Below are 6,000 nucleotides of genomic sequence, written 5' to 3'. Positions count from 1 at the left end.
CATGCGGTCTGAGCTACAGCAAGCAGCTCAGACCTCCTCACATGCTCAGCTTCTCAGCTAGATGGGGGGCGGGCAAAGGCTTGTATTACCTAGTCCTTCCCAAGGTGAATGGCTAAGCAGGACAGCTTACTCTATGGTCTTAACCCTTTTGTGCATTGATTGGACTTAAGCATGCTGGTTATATGAGGCTGGTCATCCCACAGTTTTCACCTCAAAAAAAATATATGTATCAACGTGCATTTAAAATTGCTAATATGTTTGGAAATGCAAAGAACATAATAAGAGCTCACTGGATGAGGCCAATGGTCCATTTAGTCCAGCATCTTTTCCTCACGGTGGCCAGCCAGAAGCCTGTGGGAAGCCTGCAAGCAGGACACAAGTCCAGCTGTGCAGTGGAGGTAGAACATACAGTAGCTATTGCAACTAGTATCCATTGCCAGCCTTATCCTTCATGAATCTGTCCAATCCTCTTTTAAAGCCAAGCGAGTTGGTGGCCATCACTACCGCCTGTGGGAGTGAGTTCCAGGGGGGAGTTTGGATTTGATATCCCGCTTTATCACTACCCAAAGGAGTCTCAAAGCTGCTAACACTCTCCTTTCCCTTCCTCCCCCACAACAAACACACTGTGAGGTGAGTGAGGCTGAGAAGCTTCAAAGAAGGTCACCCAAGGTCACCCAGCAGCTGCATGTGGAGGAGTGGGAAAGCGAACCCGGTTCACCAGATTACGAGTCCACTGCTCTTAACCACTGCACCACACTGGCTCCACAGTTCCAGAGTTTAACTGTGCTGTGTGAGAAGTACTTTATTTTATCTGTCCTGAATCTTCCAACATTCAGCTTCATCAGATGTCCACGAGTTCTAGTGTTATGACGGGGGGGGGGGGGACTTTTCTCTATCCACCTCCTCCATGCCATGCACAACTTTATCATGTCGCTTCTTACCTGCCTTGTCTCTAAACTAATAAGCCCCAAATGCTGAAGTTTTTCAGGCACCAATTCCTAAGCTGTTGTTTTTGCAATGACCACATCTGACAATATGTATTTAATGTAACTTTTCCTACTTAAAAAATAATAACAATCTCAGATTCTAGGCTGCATCAACAGAAGTAAGTATAGTGTCCAGATCAAGGGAAGTAATAGACCCACTGTATTCTGCCTTGGTCAGACCACACCTGGAATCCTGTGTCCAATTCTGGGCACCACAATTTAAGAAGGATGTTGACAAGCTGGAACATGTGCAGAGGAGGGCAACCAAGATGATCCAAGGGTCTGGAAACCAAGCCTTATGAGGAATGGTTGAAGGAGCTAAGTATGTTTAGCCTGGAAAGAGGAGACTGAGAGGAGACATGATAGCCACCTTCAAATATCTTAAGGGCTGTCACTTGGAGGAGGGAACATGCTTGTTTTCTCATGCTTTGGAGGGCAGGACTTGAGGCAATGGCTTCAAGTTTCAAGGAGATTCCAGCTAAACATCAGGAAGTACTTTCTGACAGTAAGAGTTGTTAGAGAGTGGTACAGATTCCCACCAGATGTGGTGGATACTCTTTCCTTGGAGGTTTTAAAGCAGAGGTTGGATGGCCATCTGCCATGCATGATCTTGTTGAGAGTCCTGCATTGGAAGGGGTTGGACAAGATGGCCAATGGGGTACCTTCCAACTCTACAATTCTATGATCCTCCAACCAGTCACCATTGTACACATAAATTAAAATATGGTTCTAAGATGTGGAAGTAGAATGGACAAACACCAGGCTAGGACGACATGGGCTGCAAGCAGAGTGATCCCTCCCTCCTTACTGAGCCCTTTGTGGCAATGAAAAGAACCCTGCAGTTCACCTCTAAATTCCTCTGCTGCTTCACTGGTTGACCTCAAAAATGCTGCTGCTCCAGCTCACTACTTGCATTTCTTGTCCAGGCAGCCCAGCTCTGGAAACGCAGAAGAAAACTTCAGTGTGTGCAGCGACAGCCCTGTATTTATAGCAGCAGGGTGCTCTCAATGGAGAGCGGAGAAATTGCAAAGAGGGGGTGATTTTTGAATTCACTTGAAATGACTCTGCATTGCCCTTGATTAAGAGACGTGGTCTTTCCCTCCCCTGCGCCTCCTTCTGCTTCTCCGCAGGAAGCCCGTTAACTACCCCAAGCAGCTCAAAGGCATGCCCGGCTTGATGGATGGGGGATCTGGAGCGTTGCCATGTTGGAGGCTTCTTTGTCTTTGTACAAGATTCTGCAAATCTGCCAAGTGGTGTCTGCTGCACGTCCCCCCAGCGTGAGCCTCCTCTTTCCAACGAGCACAATCGGCGAACGCAGAGCTTTTGTTCCCAAATTAATGTTCAAAGCGGAGAAGTGACAACCAAGTTCACAAGAGCTCTTGCTTTGAGGAAGAGCTGATCACGGCTGGGCACTTGGAAGCTACGGCTTCTGTTCTTCGCTCGTCTCTGGCCCTTGCGTGCGACTTCAAAGGAGGCGCCTTCTCAGTTTTGTTCTGGCCAACTTTGCTTTGGGGAGCTGCAAACAGCACGCTAATTGTTCCCAAAGGGAATGCCGTTTTGCAATCTCCTCCCCACCTCTTTGAGATGCTTGTTTTTATCTCCCTAGCTCTATACTATCATTTCCATTATTGGTAGCGTGGCAACCCAAGAGGGGTCCTCCCGGATCCATCTCTGTCACTAGAGGCCCTGGTGGTCTTCGTGGCTAGGACCTCCTCCTACAGACTATGTCTGCTAAAAGAACTGCCATCATCCCTGGATGGGGATAGTATGGCCACTGTGATTCTGGCCTTGGTAGTCCAGGCAGGAGCAACTTGTGGCCCTGTGTTGTTGTTTAGTCGTTTAGTCGTGTCCGACTCTTCATGACCCCATGGACCAGAGCACGCCAGGCACTTCTGTCCTCCACTGCCATAGGAACACAGGAAGCTGCCTTGTTGTTGTTGTTTAGTCATTTAGTCATGTCCGACTCGTGACCAGAGCACGCCAGGCACTCCTGTCTTCCACTGCCTCCCGCAGTTTGGTCAAACTCATGCTGGTAGCTTCGAGAACACTGTCCAACCATCTCGTCCTCTGTCGTCCCCTTCTCCTTGTGCCCTCCATCTTTCCCAACATCAGGGTCTTTTCCAGGGAGTCTTCTCTTCTCATGAGGTGGCCAAAGTATTGGAGCCTCAGCTTCAGGATCTGTCCTTCCAGTGAGCACTCAGGACTGATTCCCTTCAGAATGGATAGGTTTGATCTTTTTGCAGTCCATGGGACTCTAAGAAGATCAAACCTATAGATAGATAGATAGATAGATAGATAGATAGATAGATGATAGATAGATAGATAGATCTATCTATCTATCTATCTATCTATCATCTATCTATCTATCTATCTATCTATCTATCTATCTATCTATCATCTATAGGTTTGATCTTCTTAGAGTCCCATGGACTGCAAAAAGATCAAACCTATCTTTTCCTATGTCCTCCACTGCCATAGGAACACAGGAAGCTGCCTTGTTGTTGTTGTTTAGTCATTTAGTCATGTCCGACTCGTGACCAGAGCACGCCAGGCACTCCTGTCTTCCACTGCCTCCCGCAGTTTGGTCAAACTCATGCTGGTAGCTTCAAGAACACCATCCAACCACATTGTCCTCTGTCGTCCCCTTCTCCTTCCCAACATCAGGGTCTTTTCCAGGGAGTCTTCTCATGAGGTGGCCAAAGTATTGGAGCCTCAGCTTCACGATCTGTCCTTCCAGTGAGCACTCAGGGCTGATTTCCTTCAGAATGGATAGGTTTGATCTTTTTGCAGTCCATGGGACTCTCAAGAGTCTCCTCCAGCACCATAATTCAAAAGCATTAATTCTTCGGCGATCAGCTTTCTTTATGGTCCAGCTGTGAAATAACTGAGACAACAAAAGGTTGGGTGACGTCTGGCCAATTCTTTATCAACCACATGGAGATGGAGCTGATAACACCAAGGTTGCAGGTTCAATCCCCATATGAGACAGCTACATATTCCTGCATTACGGGGGGGTTGGACTACAAGATCCGACAATTCCAAATTTACCTGGATTTCTGTTTTCTGTCACCCGTCTCCTTTTCTTTCCCTATGATCTGCCTGCCAGCTTTTGAGTGGGAGAGGGAAAGCCTCTCACAAAGCCATCCTCCCGCCTTGCTCGCTAGTTTGGAGACAGCGAGAGAGACGCAGCCAGTTATTTGCTCTTAAGACGCGAGTTTCACTGTGACAAAAGTTCAAGAACTTATGCTCAAGAGTTTTCCATATTTCGCCGTGCAGTTATTGAATGCAGGGGAGGCTCCTAGCTCCCAGAGTCTATTTGAAGTAGAAGTCATCAGCTTTCAACAATCCCGATGGCACGGCTGTGGATTTCTTTCAATAGATATTCCACACTTAATATAAATATTCAGAAACAAAGATCCACACTCTCATGTGTTTGTTTTGCTGTGGGCTCTTAAGGCTTTCAGTCTCCCAAAGCGTCCCTGCTCTGCCTCTGCTGCCCTCTGCCTTTTCTGTTGTTTCTTCTTCTTCTTCACATTTGCAGACACCCTCAGAATGTTCTTTTTTTATTTGTTTACTTCACTGGGAAGAGGGGGGGGGAGTAGGGGGAAGGGTGAGGAAATTTACAGTTGGAAAAAGGTGTTCGAATACGCCCATTGTTGTGCGATCTCTGTCTCATCTTTGAGATCAAATCTTATTTTTCATTTTGTAGAGAAATAAATACAGTGGTACCTCGGGCTGCATACACTTCAGGTTACATACGCTTCAGATTACAGACTCCGCTAACCCAGAAATAGTACATTGGGTTAAGAACTTTGCTTCAGGATGAGAACAGAAATTGTGCTCCGGTGGCGTGGCAGCAGCAGGAGGCCCCATTAGCTAAAGTGGTGCTTCAGGTTAAGAACAGTTTCAGGTTAAGAACGGACCTCCGGAATGAATTAAGTACTTAACCCAAGGTACCACTATAAGTCTAAAACTGCATTGTCTCCAAATGTCCAGAGGGCCCCTTCTACAAATGGAAGGGCTCCCTTTGCTGCTGGATCAGAACTCAGCAGAGCCTCCTGCTAGGGCAGGCATGGCTTGCTTTTGGACTTCCAGGTACTGTTGGATTTCAACTCCTATCAATCCAAGCCAGTATGTCCAATGCTTATAGGTGATCAGAGCTGGAGACTTAAGAGTATCTGGAGGGCCACAACTTCACAATACCTAATAAAAAGATATCTTTTTTAAAAAAAACAACCAGAGAAACTATTTATTTTATTAATGCTTTATTTGTTTTTGGCCAAGGAACAGATTATTTATATTTTTTTATTTTCATAGAAAATTAAAGCAACAGCTTCAATACATTCTGTGCGATATGCAAACTATCAAGCATCTTTGCCGAAACAACCCTTAGGTGAGGTTAATAAAGCATCCTGTGGAAGAATCCAGCATCTCTGCAGAATATATTGACATCTCTGGAGCTTTAGGTCCAGGAAAGATTGGTGGTTTGCAGGGAGGGCCTCTGGTTTCCTCCATTGTCTTCTGCCTCAGCCAGACTTCGCCAAAGGTGCTTTGTTGCCTGATTAGACATAAAAATAAGATGTTTTGTCAAATGCAGCAACGTTTTGTGCCCTACGTGAGCAAGGCAAAGGCTATGAGATTAAGCAATCAGCTAGCTCTCATTAGCATTTATCCAAGAGAGAATCATGATTGTGAAGGAGAAAAAGAAATCGGCAGGGCGAAGAAATGAAAGCCACATTCAGACATCTACAGTATGCATAGCAGGTTAATGTGGAGCGCAGACATGCCTCTTGTCCGCCCCCAAAGTTGTAGTCCACTGGCATCCCAACCTACATGTGAGTAGCTGAATGTGTGTAGGTGTCCCATGCACTCAAGGGTCCCATTGTGCACAAGTGCCCCTTTGAAGGGTGGGTGGCCAGGTGTGAGGGATAACATCATGCATATCAGGAAGTCAGACTAGCAGTATCTGCTACACATAGATTATGCCTGTACTGTGTTGGTGATGGTTCTTGAT

At 46.3% G+C, this 6,000-nt stretch overlaps 1 protein-coding gene across 3 annotated transcripts in view; it reads right to left on the bottom strand.

Moving 5' to 3' along the window:
- Positions 1-5,234: 5,234 nt before the first annotated feature.
- FHIT (fragile histidine triad diadenosine triphosphatase) overlaps positions 5,235-6,000 on the bottom strand; it is a 1,046,096-nt gene continuing 1,045,330 nt past the window's right edge. For all 3 annotated transcript variants that reach the window (XM_028719572.2, XM_077925099.1, XM_077925100.1), the window contains one exon: positions 5,235-5,544. The gene's annotated coding sequence lies outside the window, so the exon portion shown is untranslated. The remainder of the gene's footprint in view (positions 5,545-6,000) is intronic.

Source organism: Podarcis muralis, chromosome 2 (assembly GCF_964188315.1).
Source record: "Podarcis muralis chromosome 2, rPodMur119.hap1.1, whole genome shotgun sequence".
NCBI classification, from domain to species: domain Eukaryota; kingdom Metazoa; phylum Chordata; class Lepidosauria; order Squamata; family Lacertidae; genus Podarcis; species Podarcis muralis.
The sequence above is the reverse complement of the archived record's forward strand: the minus strand, read 5'-3'. Positions and strand labels throughout refer to the sequence as shown.